Source organism: Pollicipes pollicipes, unplaced genomic scaffold (assembly GCF_011947565.3).
Source record: "Pollicipes pollicipes isolate AB1234 unplaced genomic scaffold, Ppol_2.1 Scaffold_3151;HRSCAF=3691_pilon_pilon_pilon, whole genome shotgun sequence".
Classification (NCBI taxonomy): Eukaryota; Metazoa; Arthropoda; class Thecostraca; order Pollicipedomorpha; family Pollicipedidae; genus Pollicipes; species Pollicipes pollicipes.
Genome location: NW_023596238.1, coordinates 142,789 through 168,599, shown reverse-complemented (window position 1 = coordinate 168,599; position 25,811 = coordinate 142,789).

Genomic DNA, 25,811 nt, shown 5'->3' with positions numbered 1-25,811 from the left:
GTGTTGATGACTGCACTTTGGCCAGATGCTATAGTTGAGAAATGTGTTGACAGATGCGACGCCGTGGACCACATGCAGAGGGATTTCAAGAGTGTAAGTGACAGAATCACGGCTGCTGGCAAAATCGCGATATAAGTGCGCTGAACAGGTGGAAATGCACGCATGGACATTGCATCGCACGCTTCCTTGCACCCTTGGCATGTGGTCTCATCTTGGCGTGCATGTTAAAATAAGATGGTGAACGCAAAGCACATAAAACTTGTGCAGATTGAGCATTAATTCACATCAAACGATGGTCATTCACCGGTTTATTGTGTGATTTCAAGCCTATTAGTGACGGCCTGATCCCAAGTAACCTTCCCTGCACAGCCTGCCGGGGGGACAGCGCAGCACAGGGTGGCCTGTACATTTGAGCTGAGCTCTAATGCCGTGGGGTGCAATAAAACGTACCGCCGCCCCTGAATTTGGTGCGATGCATTCCCAAGAAGGGTGGTTTGTGGGCAGATGACATTAAAATGGCCTTGTCATCTTTGGATTGCAGTCGTAAGGTACATTTCATAGGAAAACCCAGACCAGCCAAATCATATTTTTGCAACACCGATAAGATCGATGGAATTCGCTGATCTTTCCCGTTACTCAAATGATAGTATGTCTACACTGTCAGTGTGATATGTGCAAAGGAGACGGAGCTTGTTTCCTGTTGCATAATTTTTAGCTACGGTAGGGGAGAGTAGGGGGAGTTCTTCGCGCGTGTTCACCTGAGCTCCCTTCCGCTATAACTAGTGAGGATAGGGCAAATATTATTATATCGGCAGACGGCTATAAGCTTCAGCTTCATATGCAGCAGCAACGTTTTGGAGAGCAGTTTTTTCCCTCTTTAGTAAATTATTTCTGAATGCCCGCCTTCCAGATAAGACAACTTGCCCGGCCTTGAGGTAGCTTGCATCAGATGGAGAAGTTACGCTTACGTTTTTTTTCTTTGTCACAGAGTAAGTTGCATCGCAAGCAAGCTGAGTGCGCTACGAGATGTGCACCAAATGCGCTCGTCTGTGCTTTTTTATGATTCATCTTAATGGCGACGCGGCAAATGTTTGCCCTTTTTGTTAATCATTGTCTGTTTTACGACTACTGCCACCTCAGTTTCGGTTGGTCAGGTCGAAATGATGGGTCAATGTGAGTAAGGTGTCAGCTTGTTTTCTGAATGACAATAAGTCACGGCAATCATGTCAGTCAAGCAATGACAGCGGGTCAGTCGATGCCATTTGGTCGGTACATTGTACCATTGATCCAACTTGTCCCATACAGAGCTGCTACAACATGCACCACCCGACCTTTTGGAAGGAAGTTCGCACCAGCCCGAAATCCTTGGCAGGCAGACGTCAAATGTCTCGCCGCATATGCCACACATTCAATCACTCAGTAGAACAGTCAAGATTGGTCCACCTATGTCATAGGCCCCCAAACACACATCAACACGGATCGCACCCCGCTCGAAGCATTCAGCTGCTGACCCTATATGGCGTCGTCTGCCACTCACCCTTGCAGGAAGGGCAGGCACCGGGGGGAATCGAACCCCGTACCTCTTGTTTCCTAAGCAGACATTAGCTTAGCTCCGCTGCCTCGTGACAGTTCACCCTAACTGGGATTATCCACTGGTGGCAGATTAATCTCCCAGGACCTAACACACGATGTGTTTTCCAAGCGTGGGTTTTACTATTCCTGGGGTTGTTTGAGCACGGAAATGCTTTGGAAACGTTCGAACGTTTGTTAACATAAAACTTAAGAATAACTTGAGCTAGATGTTCTTTCCCAGGGTGTTTTGAGTTCGGAAAAGACAGCATGGTTATGGTAGATAAAGATCTAAGAAGGCGTTGACCCGGAGATAGTGCAACGAAGGCGGATGAATGACAGGAGCAAGATATTCACACACAAATTCAGGACGGCGACGAGGATTTGCGTGGAAATGTGGCATCAGCATTCGGCGAGTGGAAATCATATTTTTTCGTGATATTCGACGAGAAGAAACATTACGAGAAGCTAAATCCTATCTTGAAGTATGAAAAATCATTTTCGTTGCACCTCAAAAATCCTACAGGCTAGCTGAGACTAGATTTAACAAACTGATCACTGCTGCTCATGATGTTGTTCATGTTGCGCACTCCTCTAACATACTAATGAATATGCGCCTGGCTATGCTTATGCATCTGTAAAACTCACAAAAATGGTAGCCCTCCCCGTTCAGCCATTTCGCAGACCCCTCTCCAACTTACTAAATTGCAAAGCGTCTTAACAACCTTCTGTCCCCATATCTTCCATACCCTACAGCTTATCGCCAACGGGCAAATCCGTCTATTATAACCGTTTTGATGAAGGACTACGGTGTAAAACTTTTCATAACTTTAAAAACTTTTCAGCGTCCATTTCTAACCATGCATCTTTTACCGGCGGCTTTTGGCTATAAACGTTTTGTATATTTAAAAACATGTTTGTAAATATGCATAATGTAATGTCAGATCTCTTCTTACCGAAGTTTTCAAGGCTTGTTATAAACATTCGGTGGCATTGCGACACAGACGCGTCAATACAAACTCATATCCTTCCAGCGTTCCTGTTCATTGGTATGCAGAACTTTAAACAGTTTGCTTGCAGTACGTACAGAAGTTACAGCCGTAATAGATCTTAGCGTGATCCAAGATGAAAAGACTGAATAAAATTATTCCCAAAGCCCGCCTCGCTCCACAGAGCACCGATGTAAACAAGCATGACGAAGCCGGCATCCAACGCCCTTGACCGATTCACATTGCTGATTGCCAGGCCTGGTATTTTTGTATGATTTGGGTGAACTGAAGGCGGGGGGCTGCAAAAATGTCTATAAAGACTCTCGTTTAATAAAACAGGCTTGTTCTTTGTTGTATGCCTGTGATTGAACTATTGCGTGTTAATGCAATTGCATGAAAACAATTTCTTCTTTGTCAGAATGCTTAGTGCGTGCTAAAACGATAAAACTGGAAACACTTCATCTTCTCCAAAAAAAAACTTTTCAGTGCATTAACCCATCGTGAAAATGACTATTGTGGAATCTCGGCAGCCTAAGAGTTAGGAGTCTGTTTGCTTCTCTACATCAATCTAGATCGCGTACAATCATCCCGAAATTCTTCCTTGCAAAATCGTGTGGTTCCTTGCTGAACAATTACTTAAAGCCCCTAAGCTGGAAGTTTCTTTTCAGCGGCCGGATGGACAAACGTATTGTCCAATTGAAGTTGTTGCGATGGGCTCTCCTCTTGCGCATTTGTAGCCAATTTCTACATTGGGCACGTGGAATCCGACATGCTGCGAGATATTATTGTCATTATGTAGACGAGATATTTGTGGAAGTTCGGAGCACAGAGCAAGGATTGCTTCTAAAAAACGCATTTTAAGAGCGATCTGGTTTTAAGTTCACTAGAGAGCTGAGTATGCAAAATGTGTAATCACTTCTCGACGCAACTGTTGACTTGTATCGACATGACTTTCTCGACGTGACTGTTGACTTGTATCGACATGACTTTCTCGACGCAACTGTTGACTTGCATCGACATGACTTTCTCGACGTGACTGTTGACTTGTGTCGACATGACCTTCTCGACGCAACTGTTGACTTGTATCGACATGACTTTCTCGACGCAACTGTTGACTTGTATCGACATGACTTTCTCGACGCAACTGTTGACTTGTATCGACATGACTTTCTCGACGTGACTGTTGACTTGTGTCGACATGACTTTCTCGACGCAACTGTTGACTTGTATCGACATGACCTTCTCGACGCACTGTTGACTTGTATCGACATGACCTTCTCGACGCAACTGTTGAACTTGTATCGACATGACCTTCTCGACGCAACTGTTGACTTGTATCGACATGACTTTCTCGACGTGACTGTTGACTGGTGTCGACATGACTTTCTCGACGCACTGTTGACTTGTATCGACATGACTTTCTCGACGCAACTGTTGACTTGTATCGACATGACTTTCTCGACGCAACTGTTGACTTGTATCGACATGACTTTCTCGACGCAACTGTTGACTTGTATCGACATGACTTTCTCGACGCAACTGTTGACTTGTATCGACATGACTTTCTCGACGCAACTGTTGACTTGTATCGACATGACTTTCTCGACGCAACTGTTGACTTGTATCGACATGACCTTCTCGACGCACTGTTGACTTGTATCGACATGACTTTCTCGACGCAACTGTTGACTTGTATCGACATGACTTTCTCGACGCAACTGTTGACTTGTATCGACATGACCTTCTCGACGCAACTGTTGACTTGTATCGACATGACCTTCTCGACGCAACTGTTGACTTGTATCGACATGACTTTCTCGACGTGACGAAGGTCAATTATTTAGAACGACTGCATACCTAAAGTAGACTAAGAACGGACGATGCTTAAATGCTGACAGCGGATGTCCTGGAAGCAACAAAATTAGTCATAAGATAATTTCTTAGCCGTGCATTTTAGCATTGTTCTGATTGGACAGGATTACATTCACGAAAACATTCACGTATAAACCAGACAGACTTTGGTAAACAGTTTAGTTTTTCTTATTCTGCCGTTGAAAACGAAATACGACATATTACAAGACCTTAGAAAATAACCCAAGATAAGACAAACAAACTATCGTCCCACTGTCTTACTAAAAGCAAACAACATTTCCCTGCGGACAAGACTTTGAGGGAGATAAGCTCCCGACAAGTAAAGGGCAAAAGCTATCACAGAATAGACATTGTCATGTATTATAGCAATATAAAAATTGTAAACTTGTTAGTGAGAAACGGTTCTGACAGATCTGCCGAAACAAAGGCACCGATGTAGTGTATAAATTCAACTATAATCTCGAAGGCTGCTCACTTTATTGCATACGCTGTATTGCAGCAGTCGCGACACTCACGATGTCTGACAATGCACTCGCACGACGGGGCACCTCTGGAGCACATGGAACACGGACATGACAGGACATTGTCACAACTGATGGACAACGCCGCCATCCTTCAGTCATGCAATCACAGAAAACGCTTCCAAATGTGCATATCTATTGAAGAATTATTCACAACTCTCCACAATCAAATTCTTGCAAAACCTCAGTTACCAGATGGTGGACAGTACCACCGTTGATGTGTTTGTGACTACCTGTCTTTGTAGTGTTGCCATTGCTGATTCATTTTTATCGCATTCAACTAACGATAAGAATACTTGTCTTCTCCGTACACTATTATTTAGGACAGAGACATCATCAGGTATGTTATTGGGATAGAGATGTACAGCCTCCGTTGTTAAAGACTGAAAACTTATCGCTTGCGCCAGTTGTGTTTTTTTCGATGATGAGCTAAGGTCGCGAGGCATTAGCATGCACATATATCGACGAATCTATGAGTGATTTTGTACGAATTATCTGTACCTCAACCATAATGTAAAGCGGAAGTTATGGTCCTGAAACTATTTGGAATGTGTAGGAAACCGGCGTGACGACGTTATAAAAGCCGAACCGAAGAGTAACTCGGGAGGGAGCAGAGAACGTGGAGTTTGCCTCATCAGTGGACCACTTAGACGTGACCCCGCGCGTCACCGGGGGTGGATGTGTTTCAGCGATAAGGAATCACCACCCGTGCCGCAACTCTCACTGAGTACACTTCACAGACGTACTTTCTGAGAGATGTGCCGATTGAGTCTCTCAGGCGGTACAAGCCTGTCGGGGTGGATGGCGAGGAAAACCCCCTCCATTCCTCGATCACTTCGTGCGGCACACCAAGAGCAGAAGGCCTCAACTAAGCGAGATTGAATGAAGTAACCATTTCCAAATTCCTTCGCATACAAACCACAAACTTTTGCTGTTGGACCGCTCGGCGTATGGACTAAACAAACGTTACGTCTTCAGCGCGTGTGAACATGCATTATAAACATCCTAGATCAACCCTGAACATCCTGTTATGTTGTCTGGCATGGCATCCGTGGCACCGTGGAACGCGACAACAGTTTCAACACATAGACGGGGCTTAAAGCCATCCGAGTTGCACCCGTTTGGCCGGGATTTTCCTCCCGGAGACTGAGTTTTGTTGAGGCGTCTCCGGGACGGACCCGCCTGGCCCGGCCCACTCCCCGGCGGACGCGGACCAGCAGAGCTGCTCTGCTGGTGGCAGGCTGGACCGAGCCAGCGTCTCAGCCGATAAGGCGTGCCGGCCCAGCAACGCTCCCCGTTCACGCTGTTCAGTGGTGCAGACCGACCCAGCGCTCAGCCGATAATGCGTGCCGGCCCCAGCAACGCCTCCGTTTCAAACGCTGTGAGCGACTCATCAAAGACAGAACGGCGGGGTCAACGAGAGCCTCTGAGATGCCGAGGACCGTCAGAGTATTCCGAGAAACTCTGCACGGACCTCCCAGGAAAATGTACACGAGAGAGCACCTGCTTCCAGGAAGTCAATCGCACGTCTCGGACCGGCTGTGAGTGGTTTGTTGCCTTGTCATAGGACAGGCCAGATTAAACAAAAGCAGGCTCACAGAACACCAAATCATCACTGGAGGTCAGTCTAAGTATTAAGACCAGAAGACCCTCACCACGTCCAAAGACCGGAAGCCGGCTAACAGGAGCCGAAGAACAGCCACGCGAGCGTCATTGGCGTTAGTGACGAGGCCACTGGAACAGCGGAAGGCCGTCAAGCGGTCCAAAAAGCCAAAAATCCCTTTAGAGATGGGAAGCAAACAAATGAGAAGACAAGCACGAACCGGATGAGGAAAGAGGTTGGGGTGAAACCGGGCTGGGCGGTGGAAAAGCGGCTTGCGTGATCTGCATAGCCATTCTCCACCCCGAGGGACAGTGAGCGATATGTTTGCCCCCCTTGACAGATAGCAAAGAGGCAGTTGTCCCCTGGCGCTGCCCCTGGCGCCCCCGTAGGATTGATATACGAGGCCTCTGCGTAATCGTGAACAGCAGCGCTACGAGGTTGAAAAGAGAGGAAAATGAAGGAAATTATGTATGTTGGGACACATTAGTAACATGTGCAATGTAATGGAATTAAAAAAAAAAAACGCAATTGAGGTCCGTGCTAATACTTCAACTTGTCATAGCTCTGGTCTTTCGATTTGCCCCCACCCGTGACGGGGGTGGGTTCAACTCGCTTAAGGTGCTCACCGTTTGTTCTTGACGGACATGGGTTTGCGGTCGGGTGGCAGCGGTCGCGCCAAAGTTTAAGGGACGTCACATAGCAGGACGGCCCGCGCCGTGTCTTGCGGCACGTTAAACTTTCGTCGCCACTAAATTATAACCGCTGACCTAAAAATTGCACGACGTTGGTGGATTTGCTCACACAATAAGCACTGCTTAGCGTGGGCTTCGAAATTTTATAAGCCATATACATTTGAAAAATGGTTCGGACTGAATCTTCAAAAGGCGCAAGAGTGTCTTGAATTTAAAGTCCTTGGCCGACTGAAGAGGGGATGAGGATGACCACGCTAGAGATTTTTCTTTATGCTATATTTTTCGATTCCAAGCGATATATATATACACATATATGCATATATATATATATAGATTAATATATATATATAATATATATATATACATATGTGTGTGTGCGTATATATATTGTATATAGCAATTCTAAGCGATATGTTGCTTCAAGTCATTGAACAAAAAAATAATTCTAGGGAGCATTATTCTAGAAAATGATTTCCCTCTTACTTTTCTTTTTTGAATTAATAACACTTTCTTATATCTAGATCATTCATTTTACAGCATACCTGTAAAATTCTTAAGAAGTTATGGAACCAAAGGATGCAAGCCGTATTGCGTATGTGTATAAATTGACAATGATACACAAAACACTGGCCCAATCACTCAGGAGCAATGTTTGGTGCCACACCAGTCCGGTCGGCCACTGCCGAAATACTCACAGAAAAGCCATTCCAGTCCGGTCGGGCCACTGCCGAAATACTCACAGAAAGCCATTCCAGTCCGGTCGGCCACTGCCAAAAATATCTCACAGAAAGCCATTCCAGTCCGGTCGGCCACTGCCGAAATACTCACAGAAAGCCATTCCAGTCCGGTCGGCCACTGCCGAAATACTCACAGAAAGCCATTCCAGTCCGGTCGGCCACTGCCGAAATACTCACAGAAAGCCATTCCATCCAGCCCGGTCGGCCACTGCCGAATACTCACAGAAAGCCATTCCAGCCCGGTCGGCCACTGCCGAAATATCACAGAAAGCCATTCCTTTCCAGTCCTGGTCGGCCACTGCCGAAATATTCACAGAAGCACTCCACTTACAGTTTTAAGACCATACAATGTTTCAAGACTGAAAAATACACAATTGTACTTATATGTACTCATTTCAGGACGTTTCTGCAATATTTGCCTATAACTAAACAAGTTATGAAGTTCTAATTTTTTCTTTGGCCCCATGCTGGCCTCAGCCAGCGCAGTGGCCTCTAGGAACTCAACAAATTAGCCAGGCACACATCATCCTTAGGGCTTTCCCACGCATTCAATTGCTGAGGCCATTTAGCATCGCCGGCGTCTCATCCTGGCAGGGAGGGCGGGCACCGCGGGAAATCGAACTCCGTACTTCTGGTATCCCAGGTGCGCATCTTCACCACTACATTATCGGCATGCTCGCACGGGTAGCAATTGGATGCACGTAAAGATGCTAAAATTTTCGGTTGGCTTCGCTCCGCCGTTTATTTGTTTTGTTTTGCCCTTGTTTCTGCTAAGCCCAAAAACATTACGCGGGACGCACTTCCTGTGACTTCTGCCGAGCCCGGCTCAGACCCTGTCTACATTTCAAATAGAAACTTAATCAAACCAAAACTGTTGAAAACACGATCTTGTAAAGACATAATGATACTGAATTAAATATACCTACATCGAAATGTCACCAAGTTATATTTTCGATTGTCACAATGGTGCGCTAATGGGTAAAAAAAGTGTTATCACGTCATCATGTCATGCACTTACAAACGAATGTTTCAAGGTGTGCAATAAACAGAAAAGATCCCGCAGAATTGGAAGGGAGTGTAGCTATTTGCGTCCAAGAGCTACAGCAACAACACCATGGTGAAAGTGGTAATGACACGTGATGGCATCGATGAGAGCGCACGAAAGTAGCAGCCGCACCTGAAGAATGAAGAGCATTACGTTCTAGTACGTATGCTAGAAATCAACATCAGATTTCAGCCTTCCTGTAAAAAGTTGTGTTATTAAGATGTTGCAGGTACGAGATTGCTCCAGTCACCTCCTAATCCAGCTTTACACGCAAGGCCCGGAATACACTGCATGTGCCCGGCCACTATAGCCGAATATCAACATGTAGCTTTTGAAGTTCTAGTGACATTGAACTAGAATCTGGGCTAATGTTATCATACCAATGTGAAGAAGCTTCATTTTGGTAGAAGTTGGGAATGGGGGAGGATGCCGTAATGAAAGCTCTGTGAGAAGAGGCAATTTTCCCTGTAAGAAAATTGTTAGGATATAAAGGGATTACTGCCCCCCCCCCCCATGCGACGATAGGCGGGGACGCGTCACCCGCACCCAGCCCCCTTGTCCCCTGCGGCGCCGCCCGTTCATCGTCGTATAGCTCAAGTAACAAGAGCAAGTTGAAATTGAAGTCTATAATTTTCAACGTGAGACTTCGGGTGCCGTTCCGACTCCCACCCGCTGCTACTGTGAGCACAGGTGACCTATACAAGCTCTTCGACAGTGGAATTTCTGCAGTGCATGTGGTCCCTACAGAGGAGATGGAAGGGAAATCGTGTGAAGCAAGCGTGCTTCAGTGGGCTGTGATTATAGGTAGTAACAGTGTTACGAAACGGGACGGAAAAATCCCGAGTTTCCGTTTTACCTCCAGGTGTGGATTACCGGGAAACAGACCAGATCGTTTTGAATGCCAGTTAGCGAGTCGTAACGGACGTTGACCTGCATGACCTTTGTACCACATACATGCATGATAGAGGGAACAAGAGAGACAGGACCATAGCGTCTGTACACAGGCTCTGTCTAGCAGGCATTATTTACAGGAGCTCGTCGCGATGGTTTCAGTCCAACAGCCGACCGTGCATTTGTCGTTAGGTTGACTTGTAAGCGGCATTACATCACGTCCGAATCCTCCCCGAACCTGTGGACCTGCCATCACTTGGGTGGCTTGAGATGCGCATCATTCGTGCCTTCTGCGCCACTCTTGCGCCGGATACCCGCAGGGAATGGAGTTCCGTCCTTGAAGCAGAGACGGCTCAGAATTGCTTTGACTGCAAGGCATCTAGTGGGCGCGACCGCAGCATTGATGCATTTTACGATGCGGAAAGGGTCCGGACGACAATTATCCTCCGGGTTCCTAACCATGCGATTAACAAACCGGTTCATTGGTGAGGGCGTGACGAAAAGGCTGCAACGGCAATGGCCTTTTAAATGGCATCGCACGCGGCAGCAGCGGTGATTGGCGTTGGGCCTCGCTCGACTGCCCCTGCCGGCCGGACCAGACCGGGTCTGGCGCCGCGGGTCGGGTCCGCCCGCGGTGACACGTTACAGATCTCGTCCGCTTGCGGGTCGTTTCCCCAATCTCCCGTCCCAGCAGCTCGGCAGCGGCCGCGCCGCCGCGCCTCTCCGGCGCGCCGGCCGCCGGCTCGGCTCCGGACGCGGCGCCGCCCGGCCCGAAGCCAGAGCCGGTGCTCCGGCCGGGGATCAGACCGGCGCCCAGCCGCGCCGTGCCGGCGCACGCGGCGCAACAGGCAGTCGCTGTGCAGGAGACCGCCGCGTATCAGTGCCGCCGCGTCTGCAAGGTCGCCACGCTATCGTGCGCGAGTGAGGACTCCGCCCCCGTCCTCCGAGGACTCCCGTTCGCCGAGAGCCCCAGCTGACGGCCGCGCGGCCCGCCTGAACCCCGCGGCGGTAGCGGCGTGAAAGTTGCGGCGGCGAACGGCGCGCGCGTGGGCCGCCGGCCAGCTGGGCGGACTGCGACAGCGGACCCGGACCGGAACGGAGCGCGACGGCGTGCTTACCGCCGGTCGATATTTCAAGCCCGTTGCTATTGATTTGCAAACGTGCAGTGCGCCGTCGTGACCGGCGGGCTTGTGGTCGCCGTGGTCGCAGCCGTCGGGCACGGGTGGCGCTTCGCCCAGCTGCGGCGCGGTCAGTCCGCCGGCGGCGCGGACGGGTCCAGTTTTTAGTGGGCCGGGACGGTAGCCCCGCACGGGCCAGTTTCCCGCCTTTGACGCCGGCGCCGGGCTTCCGCGGCGAGGCTGCGTCGCGCCGTCATGTTCGAGCCGGAGGAGGAGCACTGCGCGCGGCGGAGGCCGATGCTGGCTCAGTTCGGAGACACGATGCGGCTCTCGTCCGTCGGCGAGGAGTGCGAGGAGTTGCCGTGCGCGTGCTGCGGCGAGGACGCGTGCTGCGCCGACCTGCGGCAGCGCTCGCTGGACATCTCGGACACGGAGAGCGGCGGCCGGGAGACGGGCGTCGAAGGCCCGGCCGGCGCCGCCGCCGACGCCGCCGACCTGCGACTGATGGCACCGCCCAGCGCCGAGCCCGGCGCCGAGCCCGGCGCCCAGCGGCGCCGCTCTCTCGGCGAGCCGCACGTGCTGGCCTGGCGCAGCTCGGCGCTGGAGGAGCCGGCGCTGGAGGAGCCGGTACGACCGCGCGTCCTCAGTACGGGCAGCTTCGGGCTGCGCGCGCTACGTGGCTTTCCTGCAGCGGCGGCGGGTGCACGGTGCCATCCGCGAGGACCCTGACCCGGAGCGGCTGCAGCTGCGCCGCTTCCCGCCAGGCGGCCGAGAAAATTCGCGCCGAGATCCACCAGCAGCACCTGGACGAGCGGCTGCCCGAGAGCGTCGCCATGCGCGGCATGGACGAGCACACGGCGATGCGCTACCTCTACCCGTGGGCCTCGGCCGAGCTACTAGCCGTACTCGAGGACTTCGGCGTCCACCCGCGCCGAGACGACCGCTCCGAGCGCTCGTCGCTTTCCAACTTTACCGACACGTCCGGCCGGCTCACGCCCAAGCTGAAGATACCCAAGCGGCTGTCGTTCTCGCGGCGAAGAAGCCACGCCCGGACGCCGGCCAGTTCCGGCGCAGCCCCGAGGTGCTCAATCACCAGGTGACGTACGCACCCTACACCCAGCTCACCGAGGAAGAGGTGGCGGCGGCAGCCGCTGCCGCCGCCGCTGTCACCTTCCACCTGGAGGAGCCGCCTGAGGCGCCGCCACCGCCGCCTGTGCCGGTGCAGCAGGCGCTGGTGCCGATGGTCGGTGCGTGCGCCGGCTTGGTGGCCCTCACCTCCGGCCTGTCAGCCGCCGCCGTGCCGCCAGCCGAGCCGACACCGATGCCGCCGACGTCGACGTCCCAGCCTGTAGCCAACATCGACAACAACCTGCTGCACCCGCTGCGCTCGGTGCTGACGGCCGGACAGAAACGCAAGGCCTTCAGCAGCTTCGTCCAGGTGAGGGTGACGCAGAAGAGACCCCGCTGGAGGAGGGGGGGGGGGGGGGCGCATGTGGGCGTTGATATCCGCAGTGGTCGGACGAGGACGCCAGCGTACCGGCGAGAGAACGGTGCAGCCCCACGCTGCGAAGTCACTCTTTGCGCGGCGGCGTGAACAGATTGCATAGATTGGCCGGGCCATGTGATTTCATGACGTCAGAGGTGGGATGTGCTGACGTCAGATGCGGGGCCGGACGGCGGTCAGGTCGACTCCGAAACAAGCCGCTCTTGCGTTTGTCCGGCGCTGGCCGCTGCCGAGTCCGGAGTGCTGGCCAGCGCCAGTGACACGACGCTGTTCGACCTCCCCTTGAGACGTGACAGTCGTTCTCAGGGAATAAACAGACCTCCAAAAGTCCAGGCGTGAATCCCATGCAAATGTCCAGACGTCCAAAATGGGTGCGGACTGTTTAGGTTGCCTCGAATGTGACACAATAGATCGATTAGGAAGGGCGCCGGACGGACGCCGTGTCCATGACGACAAGGCCGCGACACCCATTCGGGTTTGCCTCCGGGGAGCCGGCGTCGGCGTATGTGGCGCGCTGGCTGGCGGCGGTGCGGTCTGCTGCGCCGCCCGGTCAGCCGGCGCTGCACGACGGTGCGTTACCCGGCCCCGCTTCGGACCAAGGTCTGGCTTGACGACGGGGCCGATCGGCCAATCAACGGAGCGGGCCGGGCCAAATCCGGCCAATCCGGTGATCTGGACACGGGCCGGTGGTTTGAACTGTCCTGACACTGGCGGCGCTGGCCGAAGGACGTCAGGCAGCGACCGGGCCGCGTCCACAAGGATCACCACCCGACGGTCAAGAGGACTCTGATGGCTGACGAGACTGGAGATGGCTTCTGGCCGGACGGCGCTGCCGCAGTGAGGTCGGCACCTCGATGGCGGACGCGCTGCTGATGTCCTGTCTCTTCTGCTGTGTCAAACAACGGCACCACCCGCCGCGGCTGGAGACAATGGCCAGTGATGACCACCGTCAAACAACGCGCAGCGCACATCGACCGTGCTGCTTGAAAGTTATGATGGGCGGTACGTTCGAAACGCCGGGCTGTTGGCAGCTTGTTTTGGTTGGAATTTTAAGATCAGGTGGAATTTGAGTTCATCAGCAGGCGTCATGGATATATAAATCAGTGGCCACAGAATGTCAGTAAAATTATGCGGTATAAACAGCGTTTAGTGAAGTTCAATGTCTGCTCTATATACCAACTCCAACCGAAAATGGCGGGCTATGTTCTTTCATGTGGCCATGGGTCCATCACGAGACAAGGATCACGAGCTTAATCACCAGCACCAGTTCTGCTTAACTGGAGCTACAATTTCCATCCGTGATGAACAATTACTTCTCTGTGTGGATAACAAGAAGCACTCGTCCAGGCCTGGCTTCAGAAATAAGTTGTCCAAACTGTACGGAACAGCGAGCCATTCTGCTTAGGACGGCCAGATGCCTCAAACTTCAAGCTACGGTTCATGAGATGCCTCATCCATGCGTGTAGCATTGAATGGCAACCGTCCCAACCAAAAACTTTCCGGAAAGCGAACCACAATTCCTGAACCGTATCGCCTGTGAGTGCGTGACCGTGGACGGAATGCGGCGCATCCGAGCGGTTGCATTTCGTTTCAAGTATCCCAGTTAAACCGCGCTTGTGTCAACCCAGCGAGCGTCCAGTGTAGACTCGGCTGCGGGTTCAACCGCATACAAACACCGGTGCAGTGAAGTCATCAATCAACATTGGCTAACAAAGAGCTGCCCTGATATCAGCCGCAAACCACATCTAATGGGCTGATCCGCTCCATTCGACAGTGGTGCTCTCACACAAGGCAAACTAGCGCCATGGTATCTGTATTACATCGTGGCCACTTAATAGCGCTGCATTGTGCAGCGAGCAAGGTTGGCAACATTGCAGACTACCGGGAGCTCGATAGTGCAAGTCCCGCACGCGCCGACGAAACGAGACGAGACGAGACGTGAAGCAGAGGAACAGGAGACGAGAACGCAGGCAAACTGCGGAGACGGGAGACGAGACCAGACGGGCTGGAGACCAAACGGGCTGGAGACGAGACGGGCTGGAGACGAGACGGGCTGGAGACCAAACGGGCTGGGAGACCAGACGGGCTGGAGACCAGACGGGCTGGAGACCAGACGGGCTGGAGACCAGACGGACTGGAGCCGGTGCGGTTTTGGCAGTGGATGGCTGGATAAACGCTCGCGCTACCACATCATCACGCCAGGCACCTGCACTCACGCCGTAGCGTTGCGTCTCACGCCGGCGGCGCCGTGAGGCGCGCTGCCGTTCTCCCTACGTCCCAGCTGGCGTTCTCATCCCAGCTGCGGCATTCTCGCGTTAACTGCGGCGTTCTTACGCCAGCTGCGGCTGAGAACGCCAGCTGGGGCTGAGGGCTGGCCTTGCAAGTTGCAACCGACCGCGACAAGCGACTCACATAACCTTGCGGCTTCCTCGATGCGTAGTCGCGTTCCGCGGCGTTTTACGGCTGTTACCACGCGTGCGCCGGGGCCGACAGTCGGGTAGAAGGAACGGCTGTTGAGGGGTGATAACTCATGCCTCCCCGCGACGTACCGCCGTGCATGACTTGACGTTATGATTGCGAGTGCGGAAATGCCCAGGCATGTGTGTTGGCGATCATCTGCAACGTCGCATGCACGTGCCCTGTATGAAAAGTACGTGAAAGGCGCTGCTGGCAGGCCACCGGGCCTTGGATTGTCAGGCTCGAGTGCCAATCTCGTCTGTTGTCGTTGCAGCAGACTGAGATGTCAGCGATCATAACGGTCGCGTGTGTCCATGAATAGTGTAACTACTGGTCGAGCCAGCGAACAGCAAAACGGCGGCCGAACAATGCAAGGTGCAGCGATGTAGAAGTTTTCTGTAGGCGACAAGGCTCGTCTGGTGTGGTGCGAGCTGATGCGACAAAACTCTGGTGAAAAGGGTCCTCGGAGTATACTGGTCCCGAACGATAAGTTATAGCAGAGTCATCGTGCAAATTTTTCTCTCGTCTCCATGAAGCGCTGACTTGCCGTGATGGACGAATGCCTCACGTCACATTTCACTTGATGATGCATTTTAAACCGCTGCTGGTGTGAAAAGCAGTTAATGAAGATTAAGTATGGATTTTTCTGTCTTTCCACGAAAAGGTCGCCACCCACTGGCATGAACATTAAATATTTTCAGCAGGACTCCAGCCGCCCGCTCGCCTGCTTCGCATGCATGTTTGCGGGTCCGCTTGTGCACGGGATCTTATCAAGGAAGTATCATTGCTACCAGCCGCGCATCCTAATGCCTTGTTATATAATGGGCCCGACTGCCGCGGCACGTGACCGCCTCTGTTGGTGCAGTCTAGCGAGAAATCCTCTCTATGTCCACGGACGGTCCCTGGGGGCGCAGGTCCGCCCGACTGACCTTGCTGACCACACATGTGTGAGTTTAGTAAACCGTGGCTTGGTGTCAGCCTTTTGACCCATTCCTCTGGCCTCTGACCTGATGTCTGACTGTGACATTTCAGTGAGGGCGCAACGGTCGCTGGTTAGGCACTCTGTCCATCAAAGTCACGGGCGTTGGAACAAAAAGGGGCATGTTGGTTCTTGCGCTGCGTCACCATAGACTTGACGTCCAACGGGGAGGGCGGGGGGGGGGGGGGGGGGCAGTGCTGCATCTCTTGGACTGCGTATTCTCGCGGAGAAACCGCGCTGACAACACGAGACCGTCGAGCTGGCGTGTGAGTTGGCGCAGCTAAAGCCTCGCTAACTAGCCAGTGTTGATAAACGTCTAACAGCTGGCCGGGTACGTCTATCTGAGGACGCTCGGGTACCGTACCTATCTGACGTACCGTCCCTGCCTGGAACGTCCGCAACAGCTGGTCAGGTCACCAGGTCGGGTCATGGCCCTGCGAGGGCCCGACCTCAACGGCGCCCACTAGTCGGACCTGCTCGGGCTCAGCGACGCCCAGCAGTCGGGCCTGCTCGGGCTCAACGGCGCCCACTAGTCGGGCCTGCTCGGGCTCAGCGATGCCCACCAGTCGGGCCTGCTGTCGTTTGGTGTTCGAGCGATAAGTTGGGCGTGGCTGACCACGATCACGCTGCGGTAAGCCCGCGGTAGGTCAAGACAGCGAACAAAGGATCACCGCGCGCGTCGGGGGCGGGCATCACAGCCTGCAGGGAAGCAGCACGTGAGGCAGCGTCAGGCTAGGACAATTTGCGTGAAGCCAGCGCCTGGGTCCGACACGTTTACGGCTGAGCGTATTATAAGAGCTTGATATAGTTCATGAACAACATGTAAACTTATACAGAAGTGTGCTGTCTGCCCACTCTCAATATATATAACTCTGAAGAGAAATAAAATGTGCTGGTTTTTCATGTACAATAGCAGTTTTCCTGTTTCTCCTGGTGCATGATTTTGTATGCTGAAGTCATTCGTACCATTAAGCTAGCGGACTACCCAGCGTGGTATAATTCCCTACAAGGTTCACAGCTTCCTTCTCCCATCCCCAGGTTTGAGTAGAAAGTGGGCGTAATCTGTGTAGAAACCCGTTAGCGCATTCTGGGCTGGTTTTGTCGTTTTTCACCGCTTAGCCCCCACTCCCCCTTCGGCTCATTTTCCGAAGCTGCACCCCTGTTATCCAGCTTCCGAAACTGTAGACAAGTCCCACCCTCGTTTATAATGGATAGCCAAAATGTGCGGACCGGGGGCATTGTGAGCGACACTTTGGGAAGACATTTTTCCCCCAGCTAACATGCAAAAATGTAGCCCGTGTAATCATTGCCGCCACAACAATTCAAAACAGCTTATGCAAGGCGCCAGAACAGTGTCGCCAAAAACAGGAAGACATAGCGCGCAAATGCACCTCTAGGGATCCAAGCTTGCAGATCCAAGCTGCTAATTATAAACTTGGATTTCATTAGCGTGCACCGTTCATCGACTAGCATGCACTATGCACCACTGACCGTTGAGTAGGAAACTGGAGTAAGCGGTTTGAAAAGATGTCGGTAATGATAGCAAAAACATACCTCTGAAAATTTTGCCGAGACTGCTCTTGGGTAGCTTACGAGTGGAGTCAAAATAAATGTTCCCACGCTTTTTTCATTTTTCCTCACCCTTTCCCTGGGGGGCATTTGTCCATTTTGCCATCATCCCTGGATCGGCCAGCTGAGGGAGTCTGCAGGTGCGCTGTGCGGGGCGAGGGTGAGCCAGACGCCCACCCCGATGCCGCGCACTCACGCGCGGCCCGCCCAAAGACAGATATGGCGCACGTGACCCACCGCTTTAGGCGGTGGCTGAAGACGACACGCCAGCTGTTGCCGAGCGCTACCTGCCGCCACGAGTGGTGCCATGCTAAGGCTCTGGGTATCCGCCCCAGTTCTGCATCCGCTATCTGCCACCACGAGTGGTGCCATGCTAAGGCTCCGGGTGTCCGCCCCAGTTCCTGCATCCGCTATCTGCCACCACGAGTGGTGCCGTGCTAAGGCTCCGGGTGTCCGCCCCAGTTCTGCATCCGCTATCTGCGGCGACGGCTGGTGCCGGTACGGTACGCTGCATTCTGCGGCTGATTCACATGAGCCGTTTTTCGAGCGATCGCACCGATACCGTGCACTCGGTCTGAGCTCAAGTTGAAAGCACACCCTTCCGCAATATCTCGTGCGAGATTCTTCAGCTGGCGGTTGCTGCGGGGTGAGGATTGTTGCCAACCGGACAGGGGTGTGGCTGGCGAACGGGCGATCACTTCAGACCCTACAGCCCGAGTCTGCTGATTTTAGATGGGATATTTCAATCTGCTTGCGGGCGCATGGCGCTCATGGGAGCATGAATTCAGAACTGCTGCCTTTAAACCACTGCGCTCAGCACGGGCAGTGCTAGATCGACCGTTATTCGTTGAATTCAGCTCCAGGACTTAGAAGTCTTAAGGCGTACTGCATCAAACCTTCAGTTCAATTCTTTCCAAGCTTCACCACAGAGTAAATGTTGTAACACCACGATAAGTCAGTTTACCGTGGGGATTCTCTGCTGTTATGCTACAAGACTATGAGTTCTAGAATTATACTGGACAGCTACAAGACTATCTAGAATTATACTGGATACAAATTTCAGCGTAGCGCTCTTTAGGGAACTATGACGGCTTTCTCGTAGATTCTCAGAAGCTGTTCTGATTTCACCACGTTCGGTATTTTATAAGATGCGACTCCCAGATAGATATATAATTGTCGTGCGCATGACCAACATCTGAAAAGCCTGGACCAAATTTCGTCTTATTTTACGAGGGTTCCAAGAGCGCCGGGATCACAGGGTTTTTACACTGACGCGTGTGATCAAATTTTCTTTCAAAAGTAGCTGTGCCTGTCGTTTGCGTATCTATGGTTCAGGTTTGGGCACTTAAGTCAAGTGCTTAGGTGGCCGAGCCAAGGCAAACATCGCGGGATGGAAGATCCATACCAGAAAAGTGGTAAGGAATTCCACTCATGTGATATTGTGAAAGGGGTGGGCACTGTTTTCTGCAAAATATCTCCGACGCTTAATACAATTATCTACTCTAAGTACGATTGATCTTAGAACAGCTATTTGCCGCATTCTTCGTTGAATAACTAGGAAAAATCATATATATTACCCGGTTTTCTCTAATTGGTCAACAATAAAAAAATGCTTCTGCTTTAATTTACCCAGTCTCTCTGCCTGTTCGATCGAGAATGATCATGGCCGTTTCTCTTTTTTTCTGTGATCGTCCTAACTATTTGATAATGTAGCGAATGACCCTGTTGTGTAAAAGATAGCGTTATCGTCATGCATTAAAAGGCCAAACCAACCATAAGTGGCCGTCCCACGACCTTCCAGGGTGACGAACGTTAAGAGCTGTAAGCCACCTCAACCGAGTAAGCTCCTTCCCACAACACAGGGTTCAGGTACCGTGTTCGGTAACTTCATCGCAGAGTGCATTGTTATTGAAGCTGGTAGATAAGAACAGCGTTCTTTGAAGAGGACGTACATTTATCTGGTGAACGTTAACCGCTGTACAAGTATAGGTAAAGTCTGCCTGCCTCGATCCGTATCGCCTTATCTCATCCCGGGGCGACGCCGTGCTAAGGTATCTGCGTTATTCACTATGACTCTCACCGTGATCATCCATTCACGGCGGAAGATTAGAACTGAAATCCCTCGTCCCTCAACACGTATGCAGATTCTGCAGTCTCTTCTTTCAGTGCTGAAAAGCCCGTGAGGGAATCTGACCAGTGCAATTTGATTTTCTCGGCATGGAAGCCTTCCAAGTGCAGTCTAATCTCGCTGTGTCTGTTTATATTTATTTTGGTTTGTGGGTGGTGGCGAAACCTGGACTGAAGACCTAGCCTTGATGTAGGGAACGACATATATATCTCCCTCCCTCCTTCCCTCCCCCCTTTCCTCCCTCCTTCCCTGCCTCTCTCTCTCTTCCTCTCTCTCTCTCTCTCTCTCTCTCTCTCTCTCTCTCTCTCTCTCTCTCTCTCTCTCTCTCTCTCTCTCCTCTCTCTCTCCCTCTCCTCTCTCCTCCTCTCTCTCCTCTCGCTCTCTCTCCTCCATCTCCTCCTCCTCATCTCCTCTCTCTCTTCGCTCTCGCTCTCTCCTCTCCTACCCGAGTTGTTGCGTGATAAGTCGTGCGGAACGGGACGCATGGAATAATAGCAGGAATTAGAACAGAATCCATATAACAGGAACTTGGTAGCATGTTCCTGAATATACCCGACTCTCACTTTGCCGGGTGCTGCAGTCGGCGCCTGAGGACCGTTGTGCTGTGGCCTAAACATAGACGCGGTATCGCTTCCCGTGACACATCATCTCTGCGCCGCCTGCTATACGAACTGTCCTGAAGGAAACCCGCATCTCTGCGCCGCCTGCTATACCGAACTGTCCTGAAGGAAACCCGTCTCATTTCCGAGTCGTCGGCCTGAACCATAGACTCATGCTACTGTCATGCCGTACGCACCCACCCGTGGGACGTTAATGGTGCCTAAATGTTTTGGGTGGGTCTAAGCGGTCAAAGGGGAGCGTGTTGAATTTTAGGGAAGCGGCCTTGCATGCACTTTCGGCGCGGCGTGGTATTACGAGGGAGCGCAGCAGCTTAGTCAGCGGGCGCATGATGCTCATATCCGGCACGGCCTTTGTGATGGCCCACTGCTGTACACGGCGTGCAGGGGGCTTCGGAGTACTCCACAACGGCACGTCAAAATAGTACGAATACGGCCAGAAGCCCCCAAGCTGTCAAAGGCCCAAGAAGACTTAGGTGTTATACTCGGTTTATCATCCGCGGCTAAGCTATTGACCTTCAGAGTAGCAATGGAATGCGAAAACCTTTTACAGCCAAAAATCCCATAAATTACCTAGTCGGCTTTTGGGACAAACACGGGCATGCGCATGATGCAGGGTTCATTAGTTGTTTAGAGACTTTTCCACGTGACCGTTGTGGAGCAATACAGGCGATAGATAGTGTAGGGATATTCAACGTCGATAAGCTTTTATTGTATCCGAAATGTAAGATATGTGTGCAGCTTATATGAGCCCTTCAGGCCCTTCAGCCCGTAGATATATGTGTGCAGCTTATATGAGCCCTTCAGGCCCTTCAGCCCGTAGCTTTAGGGGCTGGCGGATCAGACAAACATCAACAATCGGGCTTAGGGCATCTTCCGGCTGGCGTGTTTCTCCAGGAGAGGGGCGACGCTTCTGACTTTTTGAAATGATGATGCAGATTTAGAGGATTTTTAGCAGATTTCATGGTCTTCTATCGTGCCCCTTACCTTACCATTCTCATGACGGATATCGCCCGTTTTCCGAAGGACCGCTTAGACATGCGTAATTGGATTAAGTCTTCCCTTGGATTCCTGGGGTTTCCCGTCTCTTTAATCGGGTTTCTCCCTGGACTGGCGGGGCCTCCTGCTTTTTCCGTGGGGCCTCCTGTAAATCTGATGGGGCCAACACGGGATCATCTGGGGCCTTCTTTTGACGAACTAGATCCGATATTGACTATCTAGGGTCTCTTGGAGGCAGATCATCTCTCCTGCGCGCAGATATTGGTCCCTCCTTTGTTATAATCTCTCCTGCGCGCAGATATTGGTCCCTCCTTTGTTATAATCTCTCCTGCGCGCAGATATTGGTCCCTCCTTTGTTATAATCTCTCCTGCGCGCAGATATTGGTCCCTCCTTTGTTATAATCTCTCCTGCGCGCAGATATTAGTCCCTCCTTTGTTATAATCTCTCCTGCGCGCAGATATTGGTCCCTCCTTTGTTTTAATCTCTCCTGCGCGCAGATATTGGTCCCTCCTTTGTTATAATCTCTCCTGCGCGCAGATATTGGTCCCTCCTTTGTTATAATCTCTCCTGCGCGCAGATATTGGTCCCTCCTTTGTTTCGTTTTCATAGCATGTTCTATGTTGGTCATCTGATACTTCCGGTCGTCATAAAGGGGACCACTTAAACTTCAACTGGGTAAAAAGCACTCTTGTTCTTCCCTAACCTGGAGGCCCCGCTGCTGCTCACGAACTCTTCCTTAAAAGTGAGTAGAGCCCTTTGACATGTAGCTTTACACCACAGTCAGGTCCCCTTCAAAGACGTGCATTAGACTGGAATGAAAAATGACATAAATGGTGACAGGCATGCGCCTGTAGTCATTCATATGATTGTTGGCCTAGCACGCGTGCCACGGAAACCAGTTAATGCGTCCAGCTTCAGAGTTACCACGTAAATGATCACAGTTCCTGCCCCAAACGCGGCGACAAGGCTTGTAGCCGAGATCGAGTTCTCGGATGGCCCACTGTATAATGAGATATAACATTCTCGAAGGTCTTCTTGAGAGCTTTTGGTCGTCATACCAGATGGGGTGGTAAGTAGCCATAATAACAGCAGGGAATCAGCAGACGCCGGCCGCAAGCCCTATTTAATGCCGTGAAGGGCTCATGGCTGAGGCGCCTACTGATCCCATGCTCTTATTATGGATATGTACCATCCTGTGCAGCATACAACCTAATACCATAAAAAGCTGTAACCTTTTCCGGACAATGATCGCATTTCTCATTAACATTAGCGGCGCCTGATAGCTTTAAGAGAACGTGAAAAATGTTTAAAGAAAGTCGTTTAGGATTTAGCGATGGAAGATTTTAAGCGTGCAAATGCTCTTAACAGTTTCAATACAGCCAGCTCAGAATCTCACAAGGCAGCGTAATTGAACTCCCACGCGTGTGGCAGCTTAACGATTGCATCACGCGACAGTGGGCTTCCCTTCGTGCTGGTGCCAGCAAAGAGACGTGGGTTGTTGGCCATTCTGTCAAGTTCTGCAGTGCCAGCGTGGAAAATCGCGTGCATACTCAGCGTTTGCCATTGTCATTCCCCCCCCCCCCCCCGGACCAATGCGTTGCATTTTTGTTAGCAATGCACGTTAACGACGGCTGGTCAACGATACCCGAGGAAAATCACTTTGGCTCATAATGTCACCCCAATGTCAATGGCGCCCTGGATATCCCTTGCGCTCCCCCGGAAAAACGTGTTAATCAAACCGATCGAAACTAGTGGGCCTACCTCCGAATTTAAATACCGCCAGGCGGCATTCAAAGTTTCAGGCTTTATACAATGAAACTTATCACATTTATCGTATAACTCTCCAACGACAGCCGGATATCGCAGAGCTTCGAAACAGCAGCCAAAATTGTTGTTTTGTTCCCGCATGTATATGGCCAGGTGAGCGTGCTTAAGGTCGAACGTAGCATAGAAGCGATTTGAAGCATGACAGTTTACAGAACACCATTTAAATTACCATTTCTGATGTGGTGTTGTGCACTTGTGCAGGTGGCACATTGCTATGCTGCAGTCACAGGGAAAAATCAAATGCAGTCGTGGCTTGTACTCAAACGCGATGTCGCAGCATCTAAACAGTGTCAAGCCCAAGAAACTTGACTTCCGTCTACGGATGCGAGACGGAAACATCCGGGAACAGCAGCTGGTGCTCAATCAGCATGGGCGGGAAAATTGAGCGGCGTTTGAGCCGGGAATGCAGGGGCTTTCCCGGCGCCAGGAAACATAGAACTGCATGCTTTGAAGGCCAGCCAACGGTATCGCTGCGGCCGGCATGGTAGACCCCCCGCCGGTAACCCTCTGCCTCTGTACTGGTGCCGGTGCGTGCCGACACCAGGCTTTGAAAGCATCTTTTATCTTTATCTCTGACTTACTAATACCCACGAGCATGCAGATGTGCTTTGGCGACGGACAGCGATAAAACCAGCTTTCTTACGAAACGCTGGAAGTGGATTGCTGCACAGATTTGACGTGACTCAGAGGCGCTTTCCGTGTCGCCTGAGACTTTATAAAACAGGTAGAGCGCTTCGTACCCGGAAGGCCGCAGGCGCCAATTGAGCTCGAAGCGTTCCTGTGACGTAGACGCGGCTTTGGCGACCGGCTGGTCATCTTCTGACATGGCGTCCGGTGTGCATGCTGTTCCAGACTGGGGACAATATTGCGATGAGGGTGGTTCGTAGGATATACCCTTAATTAATGCTGGAGTGCCCATGCTTTGAACACATTATTATGCAACAAAAATTCAGGTCGGAGCTCTATCAAATAATATTTAATAATTGTACGGACCAATGCCCTCGTCATTGGTGTTAATTTACACGCGTTCTTTTAGCCGTTTATTCGCGCAGTTATCTTCAGGTGTTATTTGGTTTTGTAAAAAAAAAACGGGTATGTTTGTCGCGTAGTCATGGCCATACGTCAGTGTTGAAAGATCTGGCAGTTTTGGGATCCGAACCTGCGATCTAATGGTTGGCAGACGGACGTTGCAACGACCACGGTTCAGAGCTGGACCTATTATGGTATGCTATAAGTTCAAGCAATGCGTCGCGCGTATTTTGGAATGCCTTAATGCCATGAGCTTCATTGGGCTGTCTGCACAACCATGGCTGGTGGAATTTGGAGCCACGCCCATTGCCGCGTTTCACCATAACTATCGTGCTACCAATAGTTGAAATCCTGTTCTATGATTGGTCGGGCGGCCATGATGGATTCGTGACGCAGAGGGTCTGACGTCACACTTGTCGGCTACTGGGCTGGCAAAACGTTTTAACATCTCGGCAGTCGGCGCTGCGTCCATGAACATGGCGGCGCGCAGCGCAGGCGACATCATGCTAGTGCTTTGTTGTTGTTTTTTTAGATAATGTGCGGGCTACAAGGGATTTAGCGTGACATTATTATTTTAAGCTTGTGACTTGATGATGGTGACTACTTCTAAGCTCTCAAAATTATTTTTCTTCCCAAATTTGATGGGTACAGATGCGCGGCTAATGTAACGCTTTCCAGTAGTCAGTAGCTGGTATGAAACAGCCCAGCATCCGAGTGGGCTAGAGTGGGCTTGTGTTTGTCTACCAATAACACAGTGGTTGAAATGAAACGCGGCCCATGTGTGCCAGTGCCCTGCTTTTTCGTACGATCGAGGGCAGCTCTGTCCATGACCCCGTTCCACGAGGCCACGGTCTCCTCCCCTTCCTCCTCCCAACGTACGTGTTCTGCGACGCATACTGGGCTGTTTTGTCCCGGTTCAGGGACATGTGAAGATTTCCTCAGGGGGGTGGCGAATGGTCAACCATTTTTAAATTCTGAGAAATTGCAATCAAATTCTTGTGAAAGTGCACAGTACCCATCACAAATCTTTATGTTCAAAGGTAGACCAGTGACCCATTTGACCCTCTCCTCGGCTATGTCCCCGTCCTGGAAAGTCTCTTTTTTGTGCAAACTGATCTATCTAGGACCGGAAGTAACTGATCAGCCTTTTTTTGTTCGAACCGTTGTAGATTTCGTATACGCAGTTGTTTTTGCATGCTCCTTAGTCGTCGGTTTTTCTAACCCTAGTGAACGTTTATTGGTCCGGCTTTGGAATGGACTGGAGAAAGCTATGTCTTATCATCTTGCAACGCTGCAGGAAAATTGCAGCTGTTCAAGCACTCAATATATAAATGGCATGTAGCTCATACAGCAGCTTGTTAACGGAATTTCTGCTGTCGCTGCTGAGCTACATGAGGCTAAGATCAGTGTTTGTGATGTTAGCTTCCAGAAGGCTTGTGAGAAAGTTTTTCAGCTACTCCATTTTGGTGGACCAGAAATCTCTGACCCCTTGACGCTTGAAGACATTCCGCATTATATTTTGGGAAGCCCCGGCCTGCCTGATGGAAATTTTTTGAGCACCGAAATTTTCCGCACTTCCTGGCAAAGAATATAGCTGAGCTGCAAAAAGGTCAGGCAATTCTGGCCCGCCAAAGATGGAGCAGCTGTACAACATCCTTCCAAAA